Here is a 20,679-nt window from a genome sequence, read left to right as displayed (position 1 = left end):
ACAAAACAGAATAAAAAGTTGAAGCCATACGTGTTACTTGAAACTGGCCCAGACCGGTGCTGGGTAGCAGCAAACACTGATCGTCTCCTAAGAACACTGTCTTCATTCTGGCTGGGTGTCAAAGTACTCCGACAGAGGTGGGGAGGGGCAGATGGGGGTGGGGGAGAGAGAGAGAGACAGAGAGAGAGAGAGAGAGAGAGAGAGAGAGAGAGAATCTTAAGCAGGCTCCACACTCAGAGCAGAGCCTGATGTGGGGCTAGAACCCACGACCCAGGGGTTCATGACCTGAGCCGAAATCAAGAGTCGAACCCTTAACTGACTGAGCTCCCCCAGGGACCCCTACAAGGAGTTTTGGGAGGACAATGAACTCCATGCAAAAATCAGCAAGCACATGGGCGAGACCCAGCAGGAACAGGGGACAGCGGGCGGGCTGGCAAAGACCTGTGGAGTGCAGACTAATCGTGCCGGAAGAAATAAATACAAGCTTGGAAATATCTATAGGGCAAATGCTGACTCCCCCTCACTGGGGATTCTTTGTGGCCTTAGGGAGGCTCCTTCGGGACCTCTTGGGGAGCAGAGTCACCGGTGTCACAAGAAAACCCTGTCCTAACGTTTCCCCTTTCCTGAGCCTTCCGCATGTTGCAGAGGAAGTTCATAGCTGTCTGCCTCATGTACAGCAGGACTCTGATGCAGCCTCCAGAAATGCATTAGGACCAGTCTCAGGTGCCCTTGCCAGGACGCTGGTCACACGGTCACAAGGGGATGCTCCTATGTCAGCGGAGGCCCCATACCCACTCTACGCTTTGCCCCAGCCCTTGGTCCCAGCGCGCGGGTCCAGTCCTACCTGACTTTGCCCAGTCCCTGCGGACACACGTTTGCCAGACACTGCAATTCCTTCCTCGGATAAGCTAGTCCCCTCGAGTCAAGACCGACGATCCCGCTTTGTCCCTACCCTGGTTGTTGGTCTGAAGGCATGCGGGTTGGAGAGAATGGGTGTGATCTTCTGAGACCGCTGCCGGAGGCAGGGGCTTGTATCTGCCAGTGGCAGGGTTCAAGTTCTCAGAGCCACCCCCCAGACATCCCCGTGCCAGATCCCAGGTGCCCCGATGTGGGCCCGGACGTGGACGTCAAGACAACGCATCTTCCTCGTGCTTCCGTGGCAGAACACACGGCCCGGAGCTCTCGGCCCAGTCCGCTGCGGCCAGAGGGAAGAAATGTTTAAGGCAATGCTGCCACCAAGATGTTAAGACCTCCGGCGCCACCTCTGTGTTCACCCCCTTCGCGGACGTTCCCCTCGGGCCAGCCGAGTCCACCCCCAGCTGTGGGGGCATCACCCCTGCATCGCGGCAGCTTGAGCCTCAGCTGGCCGGTCTCTGCTTCACCACCTGAGGGCCTTCTCAGGTGCCACGGAACGTGCTTGCTCCACGGCCACGGCACCCTGGAAGTGCCCAGGCTTTTACAGTCACTCCCAAGGCTTCCCTCAACAAATAGGCAAGGAGAGTCTGGTGGCAAGCAGCCTAGTTTCTCTGGAACATTCCACATTGTACTTCCCAGGGTTCCCAATGGGATGAGCCCTAATTGCCAATGAGTGGGAACCCACTCACCGGTATACTTTGAACGGATGCTGGAGGTCAGCCTAGGATCTGATTTTAAGGGCGGCAGAGCTGAAAATGCGACAGGTCTCTTACACCAAGGATGGGGCTCTGACAGGAACAGAATGACCTGTAGACACAGATGGAGATGTTTGGAAGGATGGGCCTGAGAATCATCAACCCCAGATTCCTGTGAGCCTGCCGCAGAATCAAGGGGGCCACCCCTGTCCCCGACAGTCTACGGAGCCTTCACCTGAGGCTGGTAACTTGCAAGGCGTCGCTGGGTCTCTAGGTCCGTTGAGGCCCTGCCTTGTTACGTCCCAGCTGATAAACAGGATTGAATAGAGCCCAGCAGGAAATACAGTCCCTGCTCTGGACTGGGGGGCTGGGAACTGCTTCCTTGCCAAATGGTTGAGGCACCCGGTTGAAAGCCAAGCCGCTGGCTGACTGCAGAAGGGGCCTGCGGATGCAGCTTGAAACCACCAGGGCAGCGTGAGGTGGGGACTGCCGTGAGCCAGGTAGAAATGAGCGAGAGGGGATTTGTCTATTTGTCCTTGTGGCTCAGTTTTCCTTCAAGTATGTTGAAGCTCTTACAGATGCATAAAACGCATCTGTTATGTTATGTTCTCTTGATTAATAGACCTCTGCTCTTTTTATCTCTGATAATAGTCCTTTTTCTGACATCTATTTTATCTGATGTTTTAAGAGCCATATGGCTTTCCTTTGGTTTGACATGGCGTATCATTTTCCATCCTATTGCTTTCACTATATTATCTTCATATTTAAAGTGGGCTTCTTATAGATAGCATAGAGTTGTTGTTTTTTTAACCAAATCTGATGATTTCTGCCATTTCACCAGGGAGTTTAGACCATTTGTGTTTCTGTGATCATGTCCTTATCGCCTCTTTCATCTGTGTCATTATTGGTCTGTTTTAACTGGTTGCTTCCTCTTATCCTTATGGGTTCTTTTTTCCTATTTGTTGAATGCCTGATACTGGGAAATCAGATGACAGGAAGCTTATCTTTTTGGTGCTGGTTATTTTTATATTCTGTAAATTTTCTTGATTGTTGTTCTGGGAGGCAGTTAACTTACCTGGAAACAGTGAGATCAGTTGGGGACTTGCGTTTAAGTTAAGGACCCAAGCAGCATTTAGTCCAGGGTGAATTTTCCCTGCCCCTGTGCATCTACGCCAAGTCAGGGAAACAGAATGTGTGCACCTGTTCACCAAAGCCGGGGCCAGGGACGTCCCCAGCAGCACCCTCAACCTCACGGCCATCAACAGTAGATTGGACAAGAAGTCTGCTAGACCCAAACAAGGGCATATGGTTCAGCAAAGGGAATGGATGGACGACAGCTGTGCACAGCCCCCTGCGGAATCCTGCCAGCTGAACTCTGAAAGATGCCAGACACGAAAAATCCGTGTTGGGATCCCTGCGGATGATGGCCGAGACAGGTGACACTCATTCTGGTGTTAGAGGACATCACGGAGCTTACCCACAGGGAGGACAGGAGAGGGATTACCCAGTGGGCTTCTCGGGGGGCTGACACATAAGTGCTCGCTCTGTGCACTTACAGTCTGTACATATTTCTTCAACTACGTTACACTTCACTTTCAAAATTTGACTCACACAGTTTTACGGAACGGCTCCATGTAGAAATTGCCCCATCCCCAGATGCTGTCCCCGGATGTTGTCAGGGCCTAGACCACAGCCACGCCATCCAGCTTTGACCTTGTGACCTATGGCACAGCTGAGAGGGAGTGAGGCCCTGACGGTGAGATGCACTCACGAGATGTGCTCGTGGCTGCCATCGAGGGAAATAACAGCAAAGCCAGGCTGGCACCGGCTTCTCTTTCTAAACACCCCCCCGGCCCCCGCTTTCCCTCCCTGGGGTCAGCTGCCCCCTCAGCACCTAACAACCTACCCAGCACGGCTTCCTGAGCAAAGCTCTGGCAAACAAGGTGGCCATCATCCTGGGTCTACACTGCGAGTTGTCGCTTAGCAATTCTCTTCCACGACACCTGTTTGTCTCTTCCTGGGACAGCCAACGAGCAAAAGAACAGAGAGACATGGGGCATCCTCTCAGCATTTAGGAAACAAAGATCAGGGATGACCTGTCAGAGTTACGGCAACGGGCAGCTGCGAAGGACCCAGCAGAGCCACCTTTCTGGGCCCCATGTGACCATCTACGGAAAGCAGGGTGACTCCAGCCAGGAACTTGGTGAGGGAAGTAATTAGTAGCAGGAGGCTCGGGGACCGGGGGAGACACAAAATGGTGATTTCAAACTGCTAAAAAGCAAAAAACTCATTGGAAACCACTAGATGTAGAATTTGTTAAACAACGTAGGGGGACTCACCATCCGACTCGGAGCTGGTCCCCTGGCTGGGAGGGCACGTGGGTGGGCGACAGGGTCTCCAGGCAATTCCGATGCCCCGAAGCTCCAGTCACGCCCAAAGCTGGAAGAGGTTTCTGAGGGGGAACGATCTGCAGCCATGCCGAACACCATGTCACTCACGAATGTCACTTCATTTCTCAAACACACCTGGACGCAGAGACACCAATAGGAGTGAGGGAGACCTGGGGTTAAGGATCTGCTGTCTCGGGAGGAAGGAGGGATTCCGGCGGTCCTTGTGAGACATCTCTACTGGACTGCATGATAGAGAAGGATTTGGCACGACAGAGCCTGGGTCACAAGCCTCACCCTGAGGGTGTGGAGCCTCAACGACCCTCAGGCTGTGACCCAGAGCCATGGGCGCCCGCACCACGGGGGGCTTGTACACGAGGCACCACATGGGTCCTGCTGGAGAGCACAGAACACTTGGAGGGCAAGGACAGAGCCCTCCCTGGAAGGATCTTAAGGTCCGCAGAGGCAGGAAGGGGCAGGAGCTGGAGGGCAGGTCAGAGGGAGCCCGCCACCCAGCCTGAGTCTGGGAGAGGGGAGGGAGGCAGCTGCAGGCAGACAGCTGGTCAGCAGGGCCCCTGGCACAAAGCCACCGAGGTCCCGGTCAGGCTGGCAAGGGGCTGGAGGGAGGCACCTGCTGCGGCCTGTCCCAGCATGGTACCTGTGGCACCTGTGAAGGTAGGTGGGGGCCACCTGCTCCTTGCACCGGGCCTGACACAGAGGGCCCTGGTGTCCGAGTCCAGCCACCTCCCCAAGGCCGGCTTCCATGGGCCTCACAGCTGCACTCCCTCACTGGGGGTGAGCCCCATCCCCGTCGGGGCCCAATCCTGGCCCGGGGAGGGAGAGGTAAGGAGCTCAGTGTGGGGGCTCAGGGCTCCCTGACCCGGCGGGCCCAGCTCTGGTCTGTCCCAGGAGTCTCCTCCTGGGGTGTCTTCACTTCCATTTCTAGAAGCCTGGGCTTCAGCTTCCAGAGCATGGTGTCTGGGCCCCATCCCCACCCGGAGAGCTGGGGGAGCCCTTGCCAAGTGTGATGCCCTCCGCCAGCTCCATTTCTGACTCTCCCTGTGCGTCCCATGGGTCTCCGTCCTTGTCCTGGAGAAAAGCCACGATGCAGCTCAGGTGGGAAGTCCCCTGAGCCTGGCCCTGCTCTCTCCCGTCCCTGGGCCCCCCACCCCAGGCGCGTGGACCAGGCCCAGCCGGAGGGCAGAGCGGGGTACTGAGCGAGCTCAGGAGCTGACTCCCTATCTGGCAGGGCCTGGCACTGGGCGCGCTGCAGCACAGGCAGCGGGGGAAGGCGGCTGACCTAAGGGCAGGATGTGCCCCTGGCTAGGAGGGAAAGTACCCACTGGCTCGTGGGCAGGCTCCCTGACATCTTAGATGCCCCCCACTTGCTGTGGGGGCTGGGGAGGGCCTGGTGGGTTTGACCTAGAACCTACTGTGAATTTCATGTCTCTGTGTTCTGCAACCGGGTCAACGGGTGAGTTGAGCCGACTTTCCAGGGCCGGTCCTTTCTGTCACCGTGCAGGTGCCCTTGCTGGGGTGCACTTCCGGTGTTGGTGCTGGGGCATGCCCCCCACCGCTGCTTGCCCTTCCTTCTGCTGGGACCCTGCGGACCTCCGGACCCCCATGCTGGCCACACATTACAATCGCCTGGGCAGCTCTGGAAGAACAGCTTCTGTCTGCTTTGGCCTGAGCCAATGAATTGGGGATTTCTGTGGTTGAGAAATTCCAGGTCCTCCAATGAAGGTCTCGAGGGGTCCGGGCCCAGGAGTCCTGCTTTACTCCTGTGGGCAGTGGGGGGACCCTGGGGGGCTGTTCCCGGGCGGTGTGTGCTCCTCCTCTTCCCCTTCCCCCAGGTCCAAGGTGCCAACAGTCCCTTCTGGGTCACACCCACAGCTGCCCGGTTCTCTCCGCTTACTTTCCTGAGCCTGAACGGGTGGCATTGGGACTGGGTCGTTTCCTGCTTGACCCCTGTGTTTTGGGGTTCGGCTATAATGTCTGGGACAGTGTGTGTTCCTGTACACGGGCTGTGTTCATTCGCCGGGGGTTTGGCCCTGCAAGGGCCCTGCCTCTGTCATCACGGCCAGGCTGGTCACTGGCTGGGCTGGAGCCGTGCCCTCCCATCTGGGGATTCCTCCTGCCTCTCGGTCTCTGGCACTTTGGCAAGGATGTCCACTGGTCTCGGGGGCTCTTGTCTGCAGCCTCTGTGTGGTCGCTGCTGGTCCTGCCTCCGAATGCTGTCCTCACTTGTCCCTACCCTCCTCTTGTCTGCTCCCCACCCCTCCCGGCCTCTGCTCCGGGGCACCCGTCAAGATTCCTCACCCCGATGTCTGCCCTGAGACTCTGTGCTCCATGCCTGGGATCCTCGATGCTTCTATCCTGGACACACCCTCCAGAAACCAGTCCTGTAAGGTGTCTCACCCTATGGGGACTCTAAAGAGGGTCCCATGAATCCAGTCACCTGGTGGACCCCAGTCCCAGGCCAGCACCTGCCCACTTACGCCCACCCCCAACCTGGTCCCTGCTGGCTGTGGGCACCTCTCTGTCCTGGGGACAGGATGGCTGTGACTAGGCGGGCCCAGGTGGCAGGGGGCTCTGAGGGTGGGGGCTCCAAGCTGCAATGGCAGCGTGGTTCTCAGGGGGCTCCTTTGAGCTATGAGGTCTCCCCACCCTTCCTTGCCATGTCTTGTGTGGCTCCTGCCCCTTCCTCGTGTCTGTGACCCTCAGCAACCACCTGCCCCTCTCTGAGCCTCAGTTTCCTCATGTGAAGTCACGGGGTGGGCTCTCCTCTCCCAGGAGTAGCTGCAGGATCCCCCATGGTGGGGTCAGACCAGGGCCAGGCTCTGCCTCCCCTTGCTGACCTGCCTGTGCCCTGGTGCCTGTGGCTCACCCACCCCTGCTCCATGACCTGTCCCATGTCCTCTCTGCGGGGTAGGGTTTTACTCTGTGACACTCCCCTCAAGCTTGAAGAGGCCTCCACCCTCCCTGAGGAGGGTCTCCAGCCCTCTCCACCCTGACTGCTCCGGGAAGAAACACAAGCAGCACCTACTGGGCCAGGACCATCCAGGGCTCTCGGCCTGTAGTTCACTGAAGGCAGCAATCCTAGGTCCTGTGTCCCAGGGGCCCGTGGGGCTGAGCCGTCCCCCACCCCTGCGTCCTGCGGAAGCCCCAGCCTCGCCTTCCCTTCCTGTAGGGCCCAGCCTGTCCCTTCCTCCCAAAACTTTGGGTACTTGGCCTCTAATGGCTACTCCAAGCACTCACCTGAGCCTCTCCTGCCTCTCTGGAGGCCCCAGACCCTCCTTCCAGGGCTTCTGGATCCTTCAGGCGAGTCTAAGGTAGGGGTTGTAGGTTCTGACTGGTGGGGTGGTGGTGAGGCATAGTGGGGCTGACCTGGGGGTAGGTGGTATGGTTTCCCTACCTCAGTGACTTGCTCAGTCCCTGGGGTACCCCTGACTCTGGCAACTGAGACCTGACCTTGGGGCCTGATCTATGCATCTCCTGCCAGGTGCTGGGGACAAGAGGGTGTGGGGATGACCGTGACCCCTCCAGAGTCTGGAGACCTAGGGTTCCACCTAGAATCTTCTGGGGAGTATCCTGGGGTCCAGCCTTTGAACACCTTTGCCCAGGCCTGGCCTGTGAGGAGGAGTGAGAGACCAGAGCCGTGCCCCGCTGAGGGCCCAGGTGCTTTCATGGAGGCAGGACTGGGGTCCAGCCACCATGACGGATGACTACGGGGCCCCACGAAGCATTCAGACATGGGTCCCGGAGGTTGTGGACCACCCCAGGGGAGGACTCCCTTCACATAGGGAGGAGAATGGGTTGGTGATAGAGCTCGCCCAGCAGGTCCACTCAGGCTCCACCCAAGGACCGCATGGCCCATCCTGACCCGAGATGGGAACACCGAGGCCCAGATGGGGACACTGGTGTCCTGTCTGTCCCATCCTGGGACATTGCTGCCACCTCAGTTCCCCACCTCCACCACATCCACCCTGGACCTGCTTTTCTTGGGTTTTTGGGGGGCTCAGAAGGAACACCTGCTATGCCAACACTGGACGGCCTCCCCCCTCCCTGCTGGCCCACAGACTGAGTCCGGGGGCACAGAAGCCACTTGCCTGGACCCAGGCAGGCTTGGCCTGGGAGACTCGGGCAGTGACCTGGCCTGTCCCCCTTTCTCACTCTCGTGCTGGGGAGTCCCCGTTGGGCTGGGAGTTTGGTCTAAACATACTGTGGGGGTGGCTCCTGGCCCAAGAATGGGACCTGGGCCTGTAGAGGGAAGGTGGCTCCCGAGACCTGGGTGCTGGTCACTGTCCCAGCTGGCCACCACCACCTCAGGGCTGTTTGCTCCCCCCTCCCCAACCCCTCTCCCCCACCACCTTTGGGGCCCTGCCCTAGTTCAGGCCTCGCCTCTCGCCTGTCCATTCCTGGTTCTCCCTGACTGCCCACCCACGTGGCCTGGTGTCCTGGCCAGCCCGTGGCCCCTCTCTTCAGAGCAAAGCAGCTCTGCGGGTCCCGGAACCTGCCCGTGGCTCCTTCCCTCTTGGACGCGTCCCTGCCACTCTGGCTGCCTCGGCCCCTCAGGCCTGGCTGTGATGACACCACCTCCTCCAGGAAGCCCTCGGCTTTGCCTCTCCCTCCCACCCGCACTGGCCTCTCGACGCCTGGACAAGCACCCCCACAGCCTCCCCTGTTCCTGGTGCTCAGCACGTGTGCCTCTTGCTGGGCCATTTTGGGTCCCTCCCCGGTGGGGTGCTGCTCCTTCCTGTGTGCAGGGCTCTGAGGCTGCGGCCCCGGCGGCCCCACCCTTCCCTGCAGAAGCCACATCAGGGCAGGCAGGGGTGTGGCAGCAGTTGGGGCTCTTCGCCCCAGACTTGCCTAGTGCACACCCCAGTGGGCAGTGGTGCTGACACCCGGGGGCTCAGCACCAGGCCCACCCCACCCCACCCCCCAGCTCTCAGCACCTTCCGAACCCCGCCTGGAGTACACCCTTCCTGGCTGCACGGACGCCAGGGGCCCGCTGCAGAGTGCTGGCTGGGCCAAGCCGGGGTAGGGGGGTGGGGCAGACGAGACCCCCAGGGGCCTCCTGAACAGAGACCCCAGCCCTGAGGGCCTGGGGCCAGGTGCTGGGAGGCCATCTGGGGGAGGGGAGTGGGGCTGAGGTCCTCCACGTGGCCCCGGGTCCACGTGACACTTGCCTGCTCCGAGAGCCTTGCTGTGGCTCGGGAGCCTCGCCGTCAGGAACACACGTGCTCCGTCTAGTCCAGAGACACCCTGCGCGGCGCCCAGACCGTCACCTCGCTGGGACCCAGTGCCTGCTCCAGTTGCCAGGATCCTGTCACCTCTCTTCCTTCACGTCCCATCGGTGGTGTAACTGCTCCCACTGGTGGAAACTCTAAGAAAACCCCTCAGGACGGCTTCCTGCACCGGCTGCGCCTTCTGTCCTTCCCGCGAGGGTCGTCCTCGTTGGCCTACGCACGTTCCTCCTGGACCTCCCACGGCCCCTTGTTTCTGTGGGGTCGGTGCTGATGCCCCCTCTCTCATGCCTCCTTTTCTAATTTGAGTCCGTTTTTCTGAGTCCATCCAGTCAAACGTCTGTCAAGTCTGCTGCTCTTTTTTTTTTTTTTAACGTTTTATTTATTTTTGAGACAGAGAGAGACAGAGCATGAACGGGGGAGGGGCAGAGAGAGAGGGAGACAGAATCGGAAGTAGGCTCCAGGCTCTGAGCCATCAGCCCAGAGCCCGACGCGGGGCTCGAACCCACGGACCGTGAGATCGTGACCTGAGCTGAAGTCGGACGCTTAACCGACTGAGCCACCCAGGCGCCCCAAGTCTGCTGCTCTTTGAAGGAGCCAACTGTAGGTTCCACTTCCCGGTTTTCCCCTATTTTTCCATCCTCCGTGTGTACCTCCTCCCTTCTCCTGACCCTGAACCTGGGCTGTACTTCTCACTCCTGAGGTCAGGTCCCCTGGCGACCTGGCTCCCCTGTTTTCACGCGGTGCTCACCGCACAGCACCCCCTCGGCCCTGCTTTCCCCGCACCCCTCACACCCCACTCTGCTGTGTTGTCCTTTTCGCTGGACTTGAGCTGGTTTCTGACTTCCCTGTGAGCAGCCGTGGGGAGGGGCTCAGGCGCAGGGGAGGGTAGAGGCTTCCGTGAGGAAGGGACACTTGAACCGAGTCTCGGAGACCGAGGAGCCAAGGGCCTGAAGACCACGGAGTGGGCCCCTCCCAGGCCTGTGGGAGGCTGGGACCAGGGCCCCAGGGGGTGTGTCAGGGGCTGGGTTCCTGGGACAGATGCTGGGCCGAGTGGGGCTGCTGAGTGGGGGTGCCTGGCAGGGGCCGTGGGCAGAAAGGGGAAGGGGCGTTGGACACAGAAGGGCCTTCCCTCAGGTCCCGGTGACAAAAGTTTATCAAAGGACAAAGGGAGTGATATGTCATGATTCCCAGGTGGAAACCTCCCAAGAGGAAAGGGGTCTGGAGGGGCTCGGAGCAGAGGCAGGGGTGCAGGGGTCCCAGGCACAGGAGGGGGCACGAGAGACATGGGACGCAGTCTGAGGCTCCCTGGCAGGCTCCCCGCTTCATCTGCCCTTGAATTTTGGGTCTCCACCCCCCCCCCCCCCCGCCCCGTCCCCAGGAGGCTGGTGGGGGCAGGCTCCAAGTGCACTGCCCAGGCAGCCCTGACCCTGAGCAAGGCCAGCCCGGTTCCAGCACCAGAGTGGATCGGGAATGGCCAAGGAATCCCTGCATTTCCTGGGACGTTTCTTGAAGACCCCCCCTCACTTGTGTGCCACAGACAGAAGGGCCTCCCTTGGAAGGTGGGGGAAGCCGGGGACTGCCTGAGGGGCCCTGGGTGGGGGTGGGGTGGCGTTTGGGCAGAGGCCAGTGAGGGAGGCTCTCCCCAGCACCAGCCAGCTCTGCCTGGTCTGTGCTCACCTGGGGACAAAGAGCTGGCTCACAGGAGACTTGCCCCAAGATCTCCAGGCTGACGGGGAGGCAAGGCAGAGGCAGTATCAGCCCAGCAGGTGGAGACAGAGAGACCTGGTCCTGTGTCCAGGGCCCCAGCCCCATGGCTGCAGAGAAGGACAGAGGACCCTGCAGGGCCTCTGTCCCTAGGCCTGAGCCTAGGCGGGACCTGGTGGTCGAGGCTGGAGGGGGTGCCTGGGCAGGGACGCTTTCTGACCGTGGCCCCAGGACCGCAGACTCCCCAGTACCCCTGCTCTGGCCCCACATCCTGCAGGCAGGGAGGGACCCATGTTTTACCTGCCCAATGGCACACTGGGGCATGGAGGGGTGCTGCCTGAGGCCCCCCATGCGGCTCAGAGTCCAGCTGTGTCCTCGGCCGAGGCCCGGGCATGGACGGGGCCGGGACCGTTTGTCGTCTGTGCCTGGGGACCTAGCCCCGTGCTGTGCCCTGCCCACCGCAGACACAGGCTGGGCTCTGCTGTCGGGGCGGACCGAGGCTTCCAGGAGGAGATTCCCCACCGAGGCCCCACTGCCCACCAGGAGAACTGTGGTCAGCTCAGCCTGTGCCCCTACAGGGGATTAAGACTTTCTCTCCAGTAAGGGGGATGGGATCTGCCTCAGGGTGGCGGTGACACTGTCCAGGGAGGTCCCTGAAGATGGGAGGTTCGGGGCTCATCGGGGGGGGTGGGGAGGGACTCTTGGTCCCCTGTCCTGTGAAGAGAGAGGGAAGGGCCTGAAGGCCAGGGCCACAGCCCCTGCCTGCCCTGGGAACTGAGGTCTCGCAGGGCGTCAGTAACAAGGTTCCTGATGTGCTTACCTGTGGGGACTGTGTTTGTTTCCACGTTAGGAGGGGGGCGACCGTCCCATGAGGACAGAACCGGCCACACGTTGACAACCGTGACTCGCATGCGCCTTTAACAAAGTGACGTAGCGATGAACGTTCAACTCTCCCCTGTTGAGTTGTTTCGGTTATGCACCGGAAGCGTTTTCCAACGACCGCCCTTGAGCCACAGCCACCCGAGTCGCTGTAAGTAGTGACCTGCGGGGAAGGGCTTTCCGCGGGTAAAACGGGCACAAGAAAACCCCAACCCAAAGTCAGCAAGACTTCCAGTGCATTAGAAGTTTTCCCCAGAAATTCTCTCCCGCCACCAGACAGTAGGCCGATCTGCTCTTTATATGGTTTCATTTGGTTTCCACGCCTGGGCGGCATCACAGCGGCCAAGGGTTTCCTTCCAGAGAAATGCTCCCCTGGAGAAGACAAAGCCAACCCTCGTCAAAGGGCGTGTTGCAGAAACTGCCCCCACCTGACTCTGTGTCCCCTGGGAATGTGCTTCCCGGGGAAAGAGCCAGGAGGCAAGGGCAGCGTCGCAAGGAAACGGGGGAGATGCGCTGGAATAATTCCCACAAGGACAAATATTCGGAACAGAAAATGAAAACCATTTGCCCTCAATTTTCCTGTGCGGAAATACCATGCAACCCCCTCGCCACCCGGGCTGGGCTCAGGTCAAACGTCTGGGTACAAAGGCAGAAAGTCAAGTCTCCGGGTCGGAATTTACGCTGTAAAGGAGGTTGAGCTCCAGGCACAAATCAAGGGGTTGGCGGCCCAACTGTTGGGTCCAAGTGCCTACAATCTGAGATTCCCAAACCTCCAGACCAAGCCCATGGCACCGCGCATGTGAGGGAACAGTGGTGTCCCCTTCTGGGGGAACGTGGGGACACGTGATCGCGGTCCTTCAGCCCCGCCCTCCCGTAACAAGTCAGGTTGGGGGCCCCAGGGACCCCCTCCATAGGCTTCACAGGCACCGTCCTTTCAGATCCCCACGTGTTCTGCGTGAAATCTTTCCGCGAAGGCCTTGGGAGCAGTGGGGACGCTGAGCGTGCGTGACCGACACAAGCCAGGACACAGGTAAGGAGCCGGTTCTGGAGAAGGTCCTGCGCGCAGCCGTCCTGGCGAGCTTGGGCAGCTGCGACAGCGCAGGGGGGACCTGGGCCGGCGCCCTGCTCGCGGTCCCGGATCAGGAAGCCTCTGGGCTGGCGGTGCTCTGCCCCGACGCCATCGAGGCCGGTCCCGGGACGCCCCAGAGGGGATGCGGGGACGCGGGGACGCGGGAACACGGGAGACCCGGGACATGGGGACATGGGGACCCGGGGCCTCGGGGGCGCAGGGGCGCGCTCAGCGACCCTCCGGCCGCGCCACCTCCGGCCGCCACGCCGGGACGGGGGCGGGACCCGCGGGGGACGTGGCGGCGCCACCCTTCCGGGGCCGGGCGGGGACACGCGCCACCGGGCCGGACGACGGGGGCGCTGATCCAGAGACCCGGGGCCGCCTCCGCCCCGGCTGCGCCCCGCCCTGGGTCCCCGGGCCTGGCGAGGCCGATCCGTCCCGGGGTCCTCAGCCCTGCGCGGCTGGGGCGCGGGAAGCGTGGCGGCGCAGGAGGAGCCGGGAGGCGCAGGGTCGGCCTGGGGAGCACAGTGTCCGGGGGCGGGGGGGGGGAGCCGCGACTCTGGTCCCCTCCCCACCCCGGCCTGCACGTCCGGGAGCGACCGGAGGGCCGAGTGCCCCGTGGGCGGCCTGGCCCCGAGGGGGCGCTCCTCGCAGGCTCCCCCCCTTTCGAAGCAGGGCCCACGGGCTCCACGGCGAAGGCCCCCTGCCCCTCGGTGAGCAGCTGGCGGAGGGGCCACCGCGGCCACGAACCGAAGAGACGTTTCGCATAGCGGGTTATGGGAGATGAGCCCCGGGGCCATCCGGCCGCCTCTTTGCTTCTCCCCCACTCGTCGTTCCGGAAGCGCACACTTGGTCAGACACTGGGTGTTTGACCCCTTGAGATGCTCCCAGTAGGAAGCAAGGGTGACCGCTTCTCCACCTGACCTTGTCACCAATGCCTCACTCCCAGGCAATGACCCTGGACGGAGAGCCCAGCATCAGGAAGAAATGCCACAGGAAACACCCCTGGTGCCAGGGGCCTCCCTGGAGGGACAGCCCTTCTCTGGGCCTCTTGTCATAGAGGCAGAAGTCAGGGAGATGGCCATGGGGGACACGTGTGGGGAGTGTCCAGGTGTGGACCTGTGCCTGATGTCCGTGGGGCAGCTTGTCATGGGGGGGACCTTCTCCAGCGGCCTCACCCCCTGCGTGGCCAGCAGCTGTGGGCCAGCAGGACAGACGAAATCTAAATACAGACTGAAATCGACACCAGTTTGTCGCCCTGACCCTGGTGACTCCGGAATTCTGCAAAAGCCAGTATTTGTATTTAGTATCATGTTTGCTTTCCACATTCTTCATCTTTTGTGTGTAATGTCATTTCTCTATGTCTTTTTATTTTATTAAAAAAATTTTCTAACGTTCATTTATTTTTGAGAGAGGCAGAGACAGGATGCGAGAGACAGGATGTGGGTTAGGGGCAGAGAGAGAGGGAGACACAGAATCCCAAGCAGGCTCCAAGCTGTCAGCACAGAGCCCGATATGGGGCTCGAACTCGTGAACTGCAAGATCATGACCTGAGCCGAAGTTGGCCGCTCAACCGACTGAGCCACCCAGGTGCCCCTCTCATGTCTTTTATCTACTAATCTGACTGCCTGGAAATAGAATGCCTGTGGCTCTGCTTGTGGTGGCCTGGCCCTAGTCTGTTCAGCACCTCTTTGGACCATGAGGGTAATCTGAGAGGATGACGGGAAGCCCCGTAAAGGAGCATCCCTCCAGAGAAGCCGGCACTGACTGCTGCTGGCGTCCTTAAGGACCTACCCACCTGGCCTCACTTGATGTTCATTGTTCAGCTTGCTGTTTCCAGGACTTCTAAGGGATGTTCAGTTTAAACCCAAACCTCTGTGAGGACCAGACCCTTGTTACAAATCTTAGGGAAAATCTTTTACTTTTGTCCTCGAAAGAATACTGGACGGGAAGAGGTGCCTGGGTGGCTCAGTCTGTTGAGCATCTGATTTCAGCTCAGGTCATGATCTTTCACTTCACGAGTCGGAGCCCCGCGTGGGGCTCTGTGCTGCCAGCTCAGAGGCTGGAGCCTGCTTCGGGTTCTGTGTCTCCCGCTCTCTCTGCCCTGCCCCTACCAGCTCTCTGTCTCCCTTTCTCTCAAAAATAAAGAAAAACATTAAAAAATTAAGAAAAAAAAGAATACCGGACAGGACAGTTTTTCTCCTTTGCTTTTGCGGATGGTTGGAAAACGTTCAAAATCACTCGTTCACTGAGGATATGGGCCTTCTAGGATGTGCAGCTCGTGTGGGGGTCCTGCTCCTAACTGGGAAGCTTATATAGCTTCAAAATCTTGCCATCTGTCTCCATGACGCCCCAAACCCTTGATGACGGAGGTTGTGAATTCCCCGGGGCGGCTGCTTACCGCTACCACTTTGGTTTTCAGCGGCTTCTCTGTTTGGGCCATTTCCTTTTTTCCAACATCGCAGCTATGCAGGAAAGCGTTTTGTAACAGTTCATTCAGCATTTCTAGTCTCGAAGGTTTTTCCCAGTTATCTCCCCTACTCTATGGGCAGAAAGGGAGGAGCCGCTGGGTTTCGGGCCGAGTGTATGCGTGTGCACCCACGCTCTTGCGCTCGCTGGCGGAGGCCGTCCACGCGCGTTTGCGATGTTTCCAGCAGCTCTCAGGGGGCTCCGTGTGTGTCCCCCACCCGGGGAGGTTTGCACAGCTGTTCTCTGCAGATGCCATGACCGCTGCTTTGTCCCCAGGAATGCTGTTTCTCCTCTCTGCCTGCAGGTACTAAGATCCCAGTTCTTCCCAACTGGGAAGAGACCTGGAGGTCAGAGAGTCTCTGTGGGCTCGGGGCCTAAGGCTCAGAGGGTTTAAGACTCCTTAGCACGATAGGCTGAGATCATGAGACAGGCCAGGAGACCGGGGGACGGGGCGCACCGGTCACATGGTGTGAAGTTTGCTCCTGCAGGCCCCTCCCATAAACGTCGGGGCCGTGGCTCCCGCTGGAGACAGATGGTGGACTGACTGGTTTGCCTACCACTGGGCAGGTGAGTCCAAACGTGGGCTCTAGGATTAGGACGGTCTATAGTGCAGCCCTCCGAAGCCATCCGCTCCGACTCAGACCTCATCTGTGATAAGGTAATAATTTGATTTATGTTTTCTTGAGTCCCTTGGACTTATCTCTCAAGCGTCTGGGTCTTGGGCAGGAATAATGAAAGTGTCATTGACTGGGCTCCTTCACATCCCTACGTTAAGCCCTGTATTATCCTCTGCCATGCTCCCCAGCCTTTTGGACACAGACAGCCTCAAGGAGCAATTGTGTAGTGAAAAAGCCATATAGCAGGATAATTAGGGTCTAATTCAGAAAGGCAAGAATTCATTCAGTTATTCAACAAATGGGGTCCGTTTTGCTGGGATGCATCATATGGTTTCATAAAATTCCGGGTGCCGTGCAAACTCGCACAGTAAAAATCACGGCACTCCAGGGGAAAGTAGAGTCGGGTCAGGACACTCAAAATATTTCATCAGCAACACATTGAAAACAGATAGGAACCGGGGCGCCTGGGTGGCTCAGTCGGTTAAGCGTCCGACTTCGGCTCAGGTCACGATCTCGCGGTCCGTGAGTTCGAGCCCCGCGTCGGGCTCTGTGCTGACTGCTCAGAGCCTGGAGCCTGTTTCGGATTCTGTGTCTCCTTCTCTCTCTGACCCTCCCCCATTCATGCTCTGTCTCTCTCTCTCTCAAAAATAAATAAACGTTAAAAAAAAAACATTGTTAAAAAAAACCCAAACAAACAGATAGGAACCTAATAAAAAGGATAGCACAGTGGAATACGTTAAGTTGTTATTTTAAATACATTAATACAATAAGAAATATGGCCCTTTGTCTCAAAGGCCCAAAGAGCAGTGGACACGGGGAGGGTGCAGCTTGCGGCCCGGGAGACAGGACAGCTGGAACACCCGGCGGGGGCGGTGCGCTCACGGCACGGCAGTCACGAGGCATCTGGGGGACGCGTGAGGGGAGCGTCTGTGTGTTCTGTGTATTCCCACATACCTCGGTCCAGCCGGTGCCGTTTTCCATGTTTACCTCGCAAAGAAAATCACACGAAATGCAAAATTCACACTATGCGGGCCTGGCTCCCGCATTCTTCAGTTGTGCTGGAAAAACTCATTTCCAAAGCCTGTGTCACGGCAGAACCGTAGTCGTGGATTGTGCCAACCACATGGGAGGCACCGATATCTGTGCCAGGGGGCCAGCAGTGAGCGGTGTCGGGGGGCGAGGTCGTGGGAGGGACACAACAAGCAAAGGGATTCAAAGAGCGTAATGGGGGCCCCTCCATTCGTATGTGGAAAACTAACCCCCAAAGTCTGGCATTAGGTGGGCCCTTCGGGGAGTGATAAGGTGACGGAGACCCCAGAAAGCTCCCTTGCCCCCCACCGTGAGGACACGGTGAAATAACAGTTGTCCGCGAACCAGAAAACGGAATCTCACTGAATCCGCCAGTGCCTTGGCCTTGGCCTTCCCAGCCTCAGAACGGAGTCATAAATGTTGTTCGCTACGTCCCCCAATCTGCGGTAATCTGTTCTATCAGCCCGAGTGGACCGGGGCGGCAGGATAGTAAGTGACGATCTGCGGTAGGTGGCACTGTGGTAGTTCCCCACGGGCTGGGGGCTTTTGGACAGGAACCTGCTGTGTCACCAGTCTCCAGGCCAGAAGTCCCAGATCAAGCTGTCGGCAGGGTGGTTCCTTCCGTGGGCTGCGGGTGGACAATCTGTTCCAGGCCCCTCTTCCTTAGCTTCCGATGATTTACAAGCCTCTTTGGCTTCTAGAACACCAGCCCGGCCTCTGACCTCATCTTCAGGTGGCATCTCCCTGTGTGCACGTCTGTGTCCAAGTTGCCCCTTTCAGAAGGACGCTGGTTATATTGGATTAGGGGCTGTCCGTGGTCCAGCGGGACGTCAGCCGATTACACCTGCAACGGCCCTGTTTCCAAATGAGGTCCCACTCCGAGGTACAGAGGGCTGGTACCAATGAATATGATTGGTACCAACGTGCGTTCTGTGTATTCCCAGAAGTAAGTGACATTTGAGCAAAACACCTAAGTAAAACGAGGGAGTGGGCCATGCGGACATCTGAGGGAACAGCATTCCGGGGGGAAGGAACAGCAAACATAAGATTCTGGGATGAAACGCAGACTGGCACGCTGAAGGAGTAGGGAGAGGATGGTCGTTGTGTCTGGAGGAAGCAGGGAGAAGAGGGGTGAGCGATGAAGCGAGAAGCAGAACGATTCGGCGATGGGAAATCCGTCAACTCTGAGTCATAAAATTAACAGAATTAAAGGAGAAAAAGCTATACATTTATCAGGGAACAACAACAATGCAAATCTCAATACAAGTTCTAAGGTATAAATAGACTAAACTTTCCTTTTATGGTGAAGGATACCCATTACAGGACAAAAGGATACATCATATATTTTTTTTAATGTTTATTTATTTTTGACAGAGAGAGAGAGACGGAGCACGAGCAGGGGAGGGGCAGAGAGAGGGGGAGACCCAGAATCCGAAGCAGGCTCCAGGCTCCGAGCCGTCAGCACAGAGCCCGACGCGGGGCTAGAACTCACCAGCCGTGAGCTCATGACCTGAGCCGGAGTCGGACGCTCAACCGACTGAGCCACCCAGGCGCCCCAAGGATACATCCTTTAATGGTATGTCGTAAAGGCATTTCTGTCAGTTGCAGCTCTGTGGTTCAACATCGATATTTTGGAGTCTGGCTAGAGCAACAAGAAAAGGAAATGAACTGTGTACTCACCACTGTTTGCAGATAGTATGTCCCCCCGGCCCCCCCGAATGAGGCATTTGCAAACTGTTAGAATGGAGTCAGCTACCTTTTACGCCCTGGTCTCGTAGGCTGGGAGTCCACCGTTTTTTGCCGTCGTCGTGGCTACGCAGCCCGCTGCCCCCGGCCTCCACTGCCCACCACGCCCCCTGCCGTCTCCTGGGGCTGTCGTTGCCGCTGCTCGCGGGGCTGCTGGAGCCCAGCATGTTGGCACATGTGCAACCTGGAAAAGGGAGGGACTTTGCGGGCAGCCCTGGAACGACGAGGAAAGGGCACCAGCGGGCGCACGTGCCCCTCGCTACCGCGCACCAGGGGACGATGCCGGGGTAGGACGCACACCGCTCCCTAGGGTACTCGTACAGCAGTGGCAAGTCAAGGACGCTCTCTGACATCAGATCTCCCCGCTCCCCCGTTTTCCCCTTCCAGGGTCCCCATTCCTCATCTCCGAGGTCACCTCCAAAAATAAACCATTTGCCCACAAGACCACGTCCCATGTCATAGCTTCTGCTTTTGGAGAGAACCCGAATTAAGAGAAGTGACCGGGGCGCCTGGGTGGCTCAGTCGGTGAAGCGTCCGACTCCGGCTCAGGTCACGATCTCGCGGTTCGTGAGTTTGAGCCCTGCGTCGGGCTCTGTGCTGACAGCTCAGAGCCTGAAGCCTGCTTGGGATTCTCTCTCTGTGTCCCTCCCCACTCATGCTCTGTCTCTGTCTTAAAAATAAGTAAAACATTAAAAAAAAAATTTTTTTTTAAAAAAAGAGAAGTGACCCTAAGAAGCAGACCTTCTGAGTAAGATTCTAAGGTAGATCACACCCTCAGACCCCATTGGAAGGACGGTATTGCTGGTGGTGAGCGAGCTGGTGATGAGCCTTGGCCTGTGGCACAGGGACAGTGACTCAGGGGGGTGGATTAAGGTGTGGTGCAGGGGACGTGGAGTGTGGTTCTGTGCGGCAGGGGTGGGGTTACCGTGCTTTCCTTAATGGCTTTAAAAGCCTGAACGAATACTAAGGACAGGCTCAAATTAGCCCACTATCGATTCGAGATACTCTCCGAAAATCAGCCGCCCCTGGCAATATCAGGGCCCCTCATCGCCTGCAGGCACAGGGCATTTTAGGATGAAAACCAGGTCCAGGATTCCCCGCAACTCATGATGTCATCACTTCTCTCTTCAGTCATGTATTTAATCCCCAGTTCAACCAACAAGGGTGTTTTATGTTAATCAAAATAGCAAATTATCATACTGTCCATTTCTATCATATTGTCTTATTGGAGAGTCTCTTTCAAATTACTTGACCAGGGGCGCCTGGGTGGCGCAGTCGGTTAAGCGTCCGACTTCAGCCAGGTCACGATCTCGCGGTCTGTGAGTTCGAGCCCCGCGTCAGGCTCCGGGCTGATGGCTCGGAGCCTGGAGCCTGTTTCCGATTCTGTGTCTCCCTCTCTCTCTGCCCCTCCCCTGTTCATGCTCTGTCTCTCTCTGTCCCAAAAATAAATAAAAAACGTTGAAAAAAAAATTAAAAAAAAAAACAACAAATTACTTGACCATACTTTAATTTTTTTTAAATGTTTACTTATTTCTGAGAGAGACAGAGCACGAGCAGGGGAGGGGCAGAGGGCACGGGAGACACAGAATCCCAAGCAGGCTCCAGGCTCCGAGCTGTCAGCACAGAGCCGGATGTGGGGCTCGAACCCACAAACCGTGAGATCATGACCTGAGCCGAAATCAGACAGTTAACCTACTGAGCCACCCAGGCACCCCCTACTTGACCATACTTCATAGTCTCTTGTTCCTTGCTCAAAATTTTAAGCTTCTTTTTTTTATTTCTTTAAACACATGAAACATAATTATCTCATCTGTCTGATAACACCAATGTCTGCAGCTTTCCAGACGTGGTTTTCTTGTCTGTGTTTCCAACGGCTCTCATTCACGGTGTTTTTTTCCCTGTGTGTTTTGTGACTTTTCA

The sequence above is a fragment of the Panthera onca genome, chromosome B3 (genome assembly GCF_046562875.1).
Source record: "Panthera onca isolate mPanOnc1 chromosome B3, mPanOnc1 haplotype 2, whole genome shotgun sequence".
In the NCBI taxonomy this organism is placed as follows: Eukaryota; Metazoa; Chordata; class Mammalia; order Carnivora; family Felidae; genus Panthera; species Panthera onca.
This window is presented reverse-complemented; position numbering follows the sequence as displayed.